The 13,400-nt window shown below is 38.8% G+C and overlaps 1 pseudogene; it reads right to left on the bottom strand.

Annotated features, from left to right (window-relative positions):
- Positions 1 to 12,231: 12,231 nt before the first annotated feature.
- On the bottom strand, positions 12,232 to 13,157 carry LOC101017245 (annotated as a pseudogene).
- Positions 13,158 to 13,400: the final 243 nt, after the last annotated feature.

Here is a 13,400-nt window from a genome sequence, read left to right as displayed (position 1 = left end):
CTAATAAAGAACTGCTATCCAAAGTATACAAAGAACTCTTAAACTTAACAATAAGGAAGAAAAATGTGATTAATTAATGGGGAAAAGACCTTAACAGAAACCTCACCAAAGAAGATATACAGATGACAATAAGCATATGAAAAATACCCAACATCATATATAGTTAGAGCATTCCAATTAAAACAACAATAAGATACCACTACATACCAATTAGAATAACTAAAATCCAGAACACTGACAATACCAAATGTTGGTGAAGATGGAGAGCAACAGGCACTCTCATTCATTGCTGGTGGGAACACAAAATGGTACAGCCACCTTAGAAGACAGTGTGGCAGTTTCTTACTAAACTCAACGTATTCTTACCTTATAATCTGGCAATCTAGCTCCTTAGCATTTACCCAAATGAGCTGAAAACTTATATCCACATAAAAACCTGTACATAAATGTTTATAGCAGCTTTATTCATAATTGCCAAAACTTAGAAGTAACCCAGCTGTCCTTGGATAGGCAAATGGATAAACAAACTATGGTATACCCTTACAATGGAATATTATTCTGTAACTCAAAGAAGTGAATAATCAAACCATAAAAAGTCATGGAGGCATATTGCTGAAAGAAGTCAAGCCTAAAAGGGCTGCATACTGTTTGATTCCAACTGTAGGACATTGTGGAAATGGCAAAACTGTAGAGACAGTAACAGGAGCAGTGGTTTGGAGGGGTTTTGAAAGGAAGGAGGGAGATAAGAGAGGTGGCACATGGGGAATTTTAGAGTAGTGAAATTATTCTGTATGATACTTTAATGGTGGATACATGACATTATTCATTTGTCAAAACACACAGAGCTTTACAACACAGGGTGAACCCTAATGTAAACTATGACTTTAGTTAATAATGTGTCAGTATTTGTTCATCAGTTGTAACAAATATACCACATTAATGCAAGATGTTAATAAAAGCAGAAACTGTAGGAAGTAAGTGGGGAGGGGAAATGGGGAGAGGAGGCATGAGGGAACTCCGCCATTTTTCTGTAAATCTAAAACAGTTCTAAAATATGAAGTCTATTACTTTAATTTCTTAAAAATTATTTCCTGGGAAATTCAAAGGAATTTTTAATAATTCTCACTTGTAAAATTTCTGTGAATAATTAACTAACATATTTGTATGCAAATGAGTGGATCTCATTGGTAGTCTTCTACTCAAGAGTCTCTCTGCAGAATGAAATTTCCAGGTTTCATGAGACTGGGGTCTGCTGAAAGAGAAAGTGTGATTCAGAAAAGATCACTAGGTCAAAAGTCACCTTTGTATTCTGGTTATGAGCTCTCATGATACTAGGTCTCCACAGGAGAAACATCCTCTCTTTTTCACATTTATGACTATTTCAGCATCTCTGAGTAAGGGGCTAGAGAATTTACAGCTTCTCTAATACTTACAAGTAATGAAAATTCTACTGCCTTTGTACTTGGAGATAACAAAATGCATCAGTATGTATCAACAGCATGTATCAAGTTTGCATCTCACTTGAGCAAGTTGCTTTAACCTCCTTTAAAATAAAGATAATAACTGTTACTTCGATCAAAGGGTTGTAGTGATGATTAAATGAGGTAATGTAAGTATGTTATGAGGCTTCAATAAAATATTAGCAATTGTTGCTACTGCCACTACTGTTGCTGTTATGTCTTGCCAATAGAATACTTTCTAGGGAAAATGCCGATAAAATGTAAATTTCAGAATGTCTGATTTTAGTTAGAGGGCTAACTGTGGTTGTAGGAGGTGAGAGGATAGGGACAAGAAGGATATCTGGATGAGGTAAAAAAGAAACTAACATTTTTTTTTTATCAGCTACTTGGCCCCTGTAAATCAAGCATCACGTGCATTGTTATCTCAGGAATCCTCGGGCAACCTTATGAGCTAGTCCTTTTTATACTAGATGGAGAAACTGACATGCAGGGTAGGTAATTTACCCAAGGTCGTGCAACTAGTATTGCAACTCACAATGCCGAAGTTCGAACTCAGGGGTTTTTTTTTTTTTTTACTCAGAATCATGTGAACTTCCCTGTCTGGCATATAATGTCACATGGGCTGAAAGACTAGGCTTCTTCATTATTTGGACTAACTTAGACTACCTTCCTTGTGGTCAGTGTCTCAGAAGTGTAAACTTTGTTTAACCTATTATGAACAAATAAGAAAGTGATTAAATGAATGAATTAGGTGAATTAATCTATACAAAAATACAGAATATTAATGTAAATCGAAAGTGGACTTTATTTTCACACTATGGGTGCGCTTGCCTCAAAGTTGCAGAACTTCTAGAAATGTAGTTATATTTTAAATGCTCTAAGGGACCTCCCTCATTTGAACCTGATAGTTTTGTGAAGGAAAAATTCCTTTTGAAATAGGAACAATTGCCTTATTTATCAGTAGGTTTTTATTTCAATGGGTTTAATTTTTTGAAAAATGAGGCACCCCATAGAGGATTGAGTAAATGGTCCTAAAAGTTTGCTTGAATGTCACTTTGTGAAATGAACACAGATCAAAGCCGAGTCACTGAAGACTCCCACTTTTTCTATAGCACCTTTTTCCCACCTTATAGAGGCATACACATTGGCTCAGGCAACCAGTTTTGTTTGTTCGTTCGTTTGTTTCTGGCTAAGTCTCTTCCAGGCTTCCGTTCAGATCATTCTTTTCTGTTCTCATAGGAAGATGAACATGTTACCTGGTAGAGGCAACAATCTAATTTGAATTTGTGTTTCTGATTAAAACTAGTAATAAAAGGCATTCCTGCTGCCAGAGGTGTCTAAAATATTGAATTAGTCAACAGATATTTGTAAAGTCTACTATGTGCTAGACAATAGAGACAAAAGATGTAAACCACAATCTCTGTCTTCAATGAACTCATAATGCAATAAGTGAGATGACTAGATAATCACCTTTTGAAGATTATTTTTATTTTTATTATTCTACAATAATATGGTAAAACATTTGCATATAAAATGCCATGAAGAAGTAAGGAAATAATCAAGATGTAAAAGCATTAGTGAGTGGGAATTATTATCTACGTACCAGGCCTTATGCTCACTAAATTCTTAAAACTACTCTTTGAGATGCATATGCTTACCACCGCCCCCACCCCAACCACACCTTTTACAGATAAGAAAAAGTGCCAGTGCCAGGGAAAGGCAAAGCTGGGACTTCAAACCCAGTCCTACCAATTCCAGTAGAGTTTTCTCCCAAAGTAGCCACCATTTTCTGAATACGTTCTATGCACCCGGTTCTGGAGTAGGCAGCTCAATATGTCTAGATGATTCAGGGAGTGTGGCTGGATTTGAGCAAACTCAAATGCTTCTCTGAGAAGTGAAGAGTGACAACCTCACCCCAAGTATCAGTTGATCAGCACGGGAAGCATTGTTGGGGGTGTATGGAGTTGTGCTTTGTTTTGTTTGTTCTGCTTTGTTTTGTATTTTGCTGAAGATTAAGAGGAACTTGGAGGCAGGTGCCTAAGGGAACAGGAAAAACCAGGACAATGGAGAAGGCCTGGCCTACTTTCTTTCACTCATCTCATCCCACCTCCACTTCAAACTTGAATGGTCACTTTTTGTTAGACGGTAAAATATATTTTTTCCATGAAAGTTCTTGTGAGACTAGAGGCATAGGTAGTGCTGACTAGCGGCTCAGATGACCCAACTGAATCCAGAATGAGGCATACCCTGTAATGTCTACTTGTGCCCTACATAGGAGGAGGGAGCAGTATCTTCTTAGTATATTCATTTCCTAAAGCACTTCAACAAAGTATTCCAAACATGGTGTCTTAAAACAACAGAAATTTATTCCCTAATGGTTCTGGAAGCCAGAAGTCTAAGATCAGCTTCACTGTGCCTAAATGAGGTGCTGGCAGGGTGATGCTCCCTCCAGAAGCTATAGAGGAGAATCCGTTCCTTTCTTCTTCCAGCTTCTCGTGGTTGCTGCTTTGGCATCCAGCTTCTTGTGGTAGCTTGTAGCTGCATCACTCTAACCTGTAAGGCCAGTATCTCCAAATTTCTCTCTGCCTCCCTCCTCACGTCACCTTCTCCTCTTTTTTCTATGTCAAATCTCCTTCTGCCTCCCTCTCATGGGGATATATATAATTGGACTTAAGGCCTACTCTGATAAACCAATGAAATCTCCCCATCTTAATTAAATCTGATCATCCTAATGAAATCTATAAAGGCTCTGTTTCCATATAATATAATGCTCACAGATTCCAGGGATTCGAATATGTATATCTTCAGGGGTCATTTTTCAGCCCATCACATCCAGGATTCCTGTCTTCCAAGTCAGTGGGTAGGGGCCTCGTTTGAGGCCTACAAACCCATGGACTTCCGAAAGGGTTCACAAACAGAAGAAGAGGAGCGGTCAGTACTGAGACCCTGGGAATCTCCTTGACCTTGGAAAACTCCTGACTGTGACCCAGGGAAAGCTTGATTGAGTTGGGGAGTTGAGTAGGGAAGTAGGGTGGGTAGGGTGACCGCCTACAGGAGCAAGTATGAGCTAAGAGCCATGGAAATTTGGAAATACATTTTCATGTGTGCTACAGACTGCATGTTTATGTTCCCCCGAAATTCATATGTTGAAATGTAATCCCCAATGTGATTGTATTTGGAGATGGGACCTTTAGGAGATGATTAGGTCATGAGGGTGGTGCCCTTATAAATGGGATCCATGCACTTATAAAAGAAACCCAAGAGCTCCCTCAGCTTTCTACTACATAGGAGACAGTAAGAAGACTATGAACCAGCAAAAGCCCTCACTAGATACTGAATCTACCTGAACCTTGATCTCGGACGGCCCAGCCTCCAAAACTGTGAGAGATAAATTTCTGTTATTTCTAAACCACCCAGCCTATGGTATTTTTATTATAGCAGCCCAAAAGGACCAAGACAGTCTCTACATATACTCTCGCAGACGGATACAGGCTGAGACATTTGGATGAGCTACAGCCAGTACTTGATGGGGCAAAACATAAAAAGGTGCAATCATAAAGTAACTTTACTTTCCTCCCTGCCCTTGGCACTAGCTCAATGGGTTCGTAACTGGTAACCCATTGTAACTCGGTAACTCAGGCAGCACCCATAATTTTCTGATTCATTTTGAATATTAGGAGTCCTCTGGTCAGTCTCACTCCAGTAATTAAATGTCCAGTCCACTATTATGATCAACTTTTCATACTTTATTTAAAGCTAAAGTTCCTTCCTTCCTCTGGTTCGGGGCTACTTCCAGCTAAGAAACCTGCAGTGGGGGAAAGGAACATGGTCCTTTTTATTTCTCAGACTTGAATTTTTCTCCTTCTCTACCCTCCCCAAATCGTACAGAGTTACTGCTGGGAGTGGGAGTAGGGAGAGGTAGGGGAAAGTTCTTACTGGACTAAAAGATATGTAATCTGATAGTAGCGCTCTCAGGGTATGGCAGATTTCCAATACTGATTTTTTTCATGAGCATTTTTCTGGAGTTTCTTCAAGATTCTGCTAGTAGGAACATCAAATGGCAATTCTTAGGTCACCAGCAATCTGACAAGGTGCTAAGGAGTCAATCCTTGGGTCCTGGGAATCCAGCAGTCAACACACACAGATGTTCCCTGACAGGGTTCATTAAGTCCCTTTTAAGCTGGCTGGAAACCAACTCTCTCCCAAAGTGTCGCCATCATGTCCAAAGTAATCTTTCATATGACCAGGCTATGTAGTCCCCAAAAAGGCAGCTTACCCCATTGCAGCCTACATTTTCTCTTCTCTGCCATCTTAAGCTTCTAGAATAAAAATTTTAAAAAAAAAAAAATTGCAACTCTTAGGCAAAAGTTCTGCTAAAGAGGAATGTCTTTGCAGTTACTGAAGTTAACTTTTTGTAAAACTCTTCTCCCTCTTTTCCTCCTCCTTTGGTTGATTTCCTCCTCCTGTTTTCAAATACTTGGTATTTGAAACCAGAAAAAAAATAAATAAAGGCTGTAATTTTGACTTCCCAGGACCCATACTGACCTATGGTCTCCAACCAGCAGATCCAGAGCATGTTAGATGAAATTCAAGGACCTCCAGGCAATACTATATCCTCCTCCTCAGGGTGATGGTTTTTCCACTGCCTCAAACCCTATATCTTTCTTCTGCAGCTGCTCAGCACAGAGTTTTGGTTCTAAGATGTAACAAAGGTGCAGGAAAAGGCACACTCTTTAGTCAACTCTTGGACCCTGCTCCAAATCTCTATCTCCCTACTCTAGAAAGATAAGTTGTTTAATCTAATTCAGGGCTTCTAAAGGAAAAAAACCCTAAGTCAGATTTCATTTATTCTGTTCCCTTAAAGCTAACACCAGTTGGCTTGAGAGGACTCTATTATTTCCTTTTCTCTTGAGTGGCACCAACACTTGAGAAAAAAAGTCAAGTCTATTTAGAGGCTGATGCCCTCTAAAGCACACTCAACACAAAAGCCCTTCAGTGACCTCAGAAACTCTGGTTCTCAGACCATAGAGGTCCACACCCCACTTTGTTGAAGAAATGTGTACATTTTAGCCTTTGCTATTTTATGTTGGTGCAAAGTAATTGCATTTTTTTGCCATTAAAAGTAATTGCAAAAGGCCGGGTGCGGTGGTTCACGCCTGTAATCCCAGCACTTTGGGAGGCTGAGGCAGGCGGATCACCTGTGATCAGGAGTTCGAAACCAGCCTGGCCAACATGGTGAAACCCCATCTCTACTAAAAATACAAAAATTAGCCAGGCATGGTGGTGGGCGCCTGTAATCCCAGCTACTCGGGAGGCTGAGGCAGGAGAATTGTTTGAACCCGAGAGGTGTAGGTTGCAGTGAGCCAAGATCGTGCCACTGCACTCCAGCCTGGGCAACAGAGCAAGACTCCATCTCAAAAAAAAAAGTAATTGCAAAAACTGCAATTACTTTTACACCAACCTGATACCTTTCTAAAATATTGACTTCAACTTTAATTTAACCTCATCATTGCAGAGCAAATGGAAATATTCTGATTTCTCTGATAGAGCAAGTAAAGTTTCTAATCAACAAAAATAAGCAGAGAAGCTATCTCCAAATACAGATGTGTCTTTTAAATAAGAAGGAAAGAACTTTTCTTCAGTTCTTAACAATATTTTAAAGCTTAACAAACTGGATAGCAACATGGGTTATATATATTTGTTGACTATTTAAAGATCCACATAGATTTCAAAAATGTCATCCCTGAAAGACAAATAACATATGGTAGAATTTAATATTTATGTGCCTTTATGGAAAGGAATTCATTGTTTTATGATGGAATTTTAAGGGAGATAAATGAGACCTGAAGCAAGACTGAGTTTCTTTAAAATGAGTCCTGGATAAGGAGTGAAGAAGTGGCAGTTAAGAAATTCTAAAATTGGGACAATTTTTAATGCATACTTTAAAAATAAGCACTTATTTGTTTAAATTAGACCTTCATGATAAAGTACCATTATTTTATAAAATGCTGATTCTAGTCAGTAACAATATGGAATTATAAAACTATAATTCACAATACTTAGGAAACTCAAAATCACTATGTTTTAATGCAATTAATTAAAAACTACTATAAAACAGAAAGATTTTCAGTTTTTCAAACATATTTATAATTGGTGAGAAGTATAAGCAATTTTATTAATAACAATAAGCATTGTTATTATTAATAAATCTTCTAATGGTGTGTTCCATTTCAAGGAAATCAGCCAAAATTGCTTTTAGCTAATGTAAATAGCCTGAATTTTACAGAGAGAAACACACAGTTTCAAATTCTAAGTTTGTCACTTTCTAAATGTAACTTTGAGTTATTTACCTGGCTCGTCTGTGACCAATTTCCTCACTAGCAAAGGAATAATAATCCTTATTCCACCATTCGTGAAAATTAAATGACATAAGACTGCACTTCCATTGAAGACAAACTGAGACAGTCAGAACAACCTTCCCAAATAAACAGCTGGAAACTAATTTTTAAAAATATTCTGCTTGAGAGCTTTGGGGAACCAACAAGATAGGGGAGAATTACAGAGCCGAAATCTGGGGCAGAAACCCACTGAAGTAAGCTCAGCTTGGGACCTATTTTCCCCTCTATTGTATGCGGGTTATGGAAGAGGATGCTGAGAAGCCCAGAAGCCGAGCAGAACTTTCAACCAGCTCCCATGAACAGCAGCGCCGTAATGGTGTTCAGAGTCTGTTCTCAGCAGGGATCCTGAAGGGCACCTCCTTGGGAATAATGGTCTATCCGAGTAGACTAGCCTTCACAGAGACTGAAACCCAGCTTCAAATCATCTCAACCCAAACGGTAAGAAATGAGAGAAGAGAACACACGGTGAGATGAAAAGAAATCAAGCAACGACATAGTAGATTTAAACTCAAGTGCATCAATAAGTACATGAAGTGAAAATGGGCTAAATGCTACAATTAAAAGACAAAGATTGACAGACTGGCATAAAATGTATGTATATTCTTCTTAATATGGGCCGAACCTAAAATACAAGGAACAGTCTAGAAGTAAAGGAATGAAAAAATATATACCTTGTAAATACTAATTGCGGTCGTTTTAAAATAGGACCACAAATTCCTTGATACTTCTGTCTTCAAAGGTGGAGCCTATTTCCCCTCTCTTGAGAGTGAGTTGTATTTAGTGACACTTCTAATGAACAGAATGTGGCAGAAATGTAAGTGTGTGACTTCTGAGACCAAGCCATAGAATACATTGTGGTTTCCTCCTTGATCTCTCTCTCTGGATTGTTTGCTCTGTGGGAAGCTAGCCATCATCTCATGAGGACACTCAGGCAGCCCTATGAAGAGATCCATGTGAGGAACCAAGGCTTCTTGCCAATAGCCAGTGAGGAACTGAGGTCTCCAGTCAACAGCTATATGAGTGAGCCCTCGTGGAAGTGGATCATCCAGCCCTGGTCAAGCCTTCGGAAGACTGCAGACCCACTTGACATCCTGGCTGCAACTTCATGAGAGACTAAGCTGCACCTAGATTCTTGATTCTCTTGAAGTGTTAGGAATAATAAATATTTGTTGTTTTAAATGACTATGTTCATGGATACTTTGTTAGTCACTAATAAATAACCAAAAGAAAACTGATAGAACTGCACTAATATGAGAAATATTCATGTATGTGTGTGGGTGTATATATATACAAATACATATATAAATATATAAATATATATAATAGACATAAAGTATATATCTAAGTTTATATATAAAGTATATATATATACTTTAAAGCAAAAATGAGAGACATTATGGGAAGAGGATTTAATTTAACGGTTATATATAATAATTCTAACTTTATGTCACCTACTAAAATAGCCTAAAAACATATGAAGCAAAAACTGATGGAATTACAAGATGAAACAGGCAAATGCACATTCATGCTAGAAGATTTAAAAATACTTCTATGGAACTGACAGAACAGGCAGACAAAAAAAAGATACAGAATATTCGAACAACCCAGTTAGAATTTATGTATTTGAATAACCAACAACTGCAGACCATACCTTCTTTTCAAATGCATGCAGAAATTTTTTTAAGTTGCTAGACCATAAAGCAATTCCCAACAAATTTCAAAGGAGTAAAATCACACAGATTACATGACCATAGACTAATGGATAATAAAAAGATAACTAGAAAATTATCATATGTTTGTAAAATACAAAATATATTTCTAAATAACCGTGGGGTCAAAAAGAGATCACAACAGAAATTAGAAAATACTTTAAACTTAGTGGTAATGAAAATATGTGCAGAATGCAATAAAAGTCATGCTTTAGAGGAAAAATTCTACAACCTTAAACATAGATGTTAGATAAGAATAAAGGCCGAAAATCAATAATTTAAACATCCATCTCAAGAAGTTAGTAAAAGAAAAACAAATTAAAACCCTCAAAAATAGAAGTTAGAATTAATGAAGATAGAAGCCAAAATTAATGAAACACAAAACAAACACATGAGAGAATTTAAAAAATCAAAATGGATTTTTTGAAAGAATAATGAAGTTATGAAGGGGTTTGCAATAATCCCACCTGACTGGGTAGTAATTTAAGAAAAGTGCTTTCTACTCTGTTTGAATCACGGCTCCAGAGCTGGTGGCACAGAAACAAAACAGACAGACAGTATCCTCAAGTAATAGAAGCTAACAGTCTAGCATGAAGACCAAACAGTAAGCAGATGGAATAAAAGCTCTGTTACAAGTGTGACAGCAGTGGCAAAAACAGGGAGCCACGAGAGTTCACGGAAGAGCAGAGTGCTGAAAGATAAGCAAGATGTAGCTAGATGGAACATTAAAGAAAAGATGACTCAGGAAAGAAACATCAGGTACAAAGCAAGACACAGCTGGTATCTTCCGGGACCTGCAAATAGTTTTACATAGCTACAGTGGGAGGTATGAGCACAGTGTGAAAGCTTTTTACTTCCCAAATGCCTCAAATTCATTCACTCACTCTATCTCCAATGCCAAACCCTTTCATAAATTACCACATTTTGCCTAAACTACACAGAAGCCTCCCAGGCAGTTTTCCTGCATGCGTTTCCCTGTTTTACACGCCAATCTTGACACTGAAGCCAACATAATTTTTCTTAAATAGACAATCTCAATCCCCAGCTATAGTTCTTGTAGCACTGTGTACTTCACCTTCATAACATTTATCTTAGTTTGTAATTAAATTTATTTTATTACTACTTATTTAATTACAGCTGATCCTTCCACGAGAATGTATAGGAATTGGAGATTATAAGCTCTATGCATTTTGTAAAGCCTTGGTTAAAATTATAGCTAGAACATTAAGTTGTAAGTCGAAACATTATTTCATAAGAAAATAAAGAATAATACCATTGTGATGACAGGTCTCTTGAAAATGTAACTGAACTAGTTATTATTCTTTGTCACTATACAAGACAAGAAAGACACTATACAAGATAAGAAAATAAAGTTCCAAAGATATTTATACTCCTGCGACCATCAAACATGAAAACCAGAGAACCAGCCAGGTAAGATAAAGTTCACATTTAAGTTAAACATATACACATTTTGTGCTGTCATATTCTGTCATCATGAAATTTTTTCGATAATGATAAGCAGCTTCCGCTGATATTCTTCTACTGTGCTAACTACATTTTTTCTCCCACAGAACATTAAAAAGCTGTGATTATTGCAAATTGATATTTTTACATTTTTGATGTATTAAACACCAAAACATCGAACAAACACAGTTAGACTATGTTTGGTAGGAAATTGAATTTGGTTCCTGATATAGTTTGAATGCATGTCCCCTCAGAATCTCGTGTTGAAATGTGATCTCCAGCATTGAAGGTGGGACCCAGTGGGAGGCATTGGATCATGGGGTGGATTCCTCATGAATGACTTATTGCCATTGCCTCAGTGATGAGTTAGAAAAGTGTTTCTCACTCAGTTAGTTCATGTGAGATCTGGTTGTTTAAAAGAGTCTGGGACCTCCTCCCTCTTTCTCTTTCTCCTACTCGCTCCATGTACATGCCAGCTCCCCCTTCAACTTTCATGTGACTGGAAGCTTCCTGAGGCACTTACCAGAGGCAGATGCTGGCACCATGCTTCCCATACAGCTTGCAGAATCTTGAGCCAAAATAAACCTCTTTTCTCTATAAATTGTTCAGTCTCAGGTGTTCCTTCATAGCAATGCAAATAGACTAAGACAGTTCCTTAAGTGATAGTGAACACACTAGAAAATAAAGTTCCAAAGATATTTATACTCCTGTGACCATCAAACACGAAGACCAGAGATTAAATTAAATTAAATAATTATTAACTATAGGCTAACTTATCTTATTCCCTAATTCTATCACTATTTAAGTCACATATGTAAATGATATGAATTCATTTGCTAGTTAGAAAGCATTGAGGCCCTTTTTTTGCTTCATACAAGTTTGTTTGAGAAAAATAAATTATAATTCTAAGAGATTCAATTTTAAGTGAATTTTCTATTGGAGTAGAACGCATAGAAAGTTTTCCAAATTATGCGTCTGTCATGAGGTGACTCTTCACAAATTGAGTATATTCTAGATCAAGAAACAGAATACTATCAGTGCCCTAGGAACTCTCCTTGTCCCCCTCCAGCAACTGCCCCCATGAAGGGAGCCACCATCCTGACTTTCAACAATTTATGTTCATTTTTTTCTCTTTTGAACTTCATATAAAGTGTACATTATACAGCCATTTAGTTCTTGCTTTTTTTTTTTTTTTTTCCCCAGGCTTAATTCACTTTATTTTTCTTGTATAAAAACCCTATGTTGTAGCCACAGCTGGAGCCTGGGTCCGCTGCACAGAGACTCTGGTGCAGGTCTTGACAAGGTGGTCAGTGAATTCCTTATAGGGAGACTTGGTAAATACAGTCTCCTTCCAGAGGTCAGGGGTCAGGTAGCTGTAGGTCTTACAGATGGCATCAAAGGTGGCCTTGGCGAAGTTGCCCAGGGTGGCAGTGCAGCCCTGGGCTGAGGTGTAGCAGTCATGGATACCAGCCATCATGAACAGCTTCTTGGCCACAGGCGCTGAGAGGAAGCCAGTGCCCCTGGGTGCACGGATGAGGCGCACCAGCACAGAGCCGCAGCGGCCTGTCACCTTGCAAGGGAGGGTGTAGAGCTTGACAGTCTTGTTCCCCCAGTAGCCTCTGCGCACAGGGACAATGGAAAGTTTGGCCAGGATGATGGCCCCACGGACGGCGATGGCCACCTCCTTGGAGCACTTAACACCCAGGCCGACGTGGCCATTGTAGTCCCGATAGCAACAAAGGCCTTGAACCTGGTGCGCTGGCCAGCATGGGTCTGCTTCTGCACGGGCATAATTTTCAAAACCTCGTCTTTGAGAGAGGCCCCCAAGAGAAAGTCAATGATCTCAGATTCCTTAATGGGCAAAGAGAAGAGGTAGATCTCCTCCAGGGACTTGATCTTCATGTCCTTGACCAAGCGGCACAGCTTGGTGACGGGCATGCACTCCTTATCCTCGGCCTTGCCTCCCTGAGCTCCGCCCCTTGGCCTCGGCCTCGGCCCCACCCTGTCCACCGCCGTGACCCAGGCCCCAGATGCCACTGCCTAAACTCCGCGGAAGCCACCGCGGTTCCCCATCCCAGGGCCATCAGGGCCTCTGGGCCCCCCGCTGCACGGGCGTCATCCGCCATTTGGTGTTTTCTCGGAGAAGAAGAGCTAGTTCTTACTTTTTATGCTTCACACTATATTTGTGAGATTCACCCATGTTGTTGTATATATTTGTGGCTCATTTATTCTTATTTCTGTAAAGTATCCAGTTGCATTATATTAATTAAAAACAAATCAAACTTAGATAAGGAGATACTTTATTCAAAAAGACTATTGCAACAGGAAGAACATGCCAACCTCAGATATCTGCAAGTGTCTCAAAATCA

The sequence above is a fragment of the Papio anubis genome, chromosome 5, assembly GCF_008728515.1.
Source record: "Papio anubis isolate 15944 chromosome 5, Panubis1.0, whole genome shotgun sequence".
Taxonomy (NCBI): Eukaryota; Metazoa; Chordata; class Mammalia; order Primates; family Cercopithecidae; genus Papio; species Papio anubis.
This window is presented reverse-complemented; position numbering and strand designations above follow the sequence as displayed.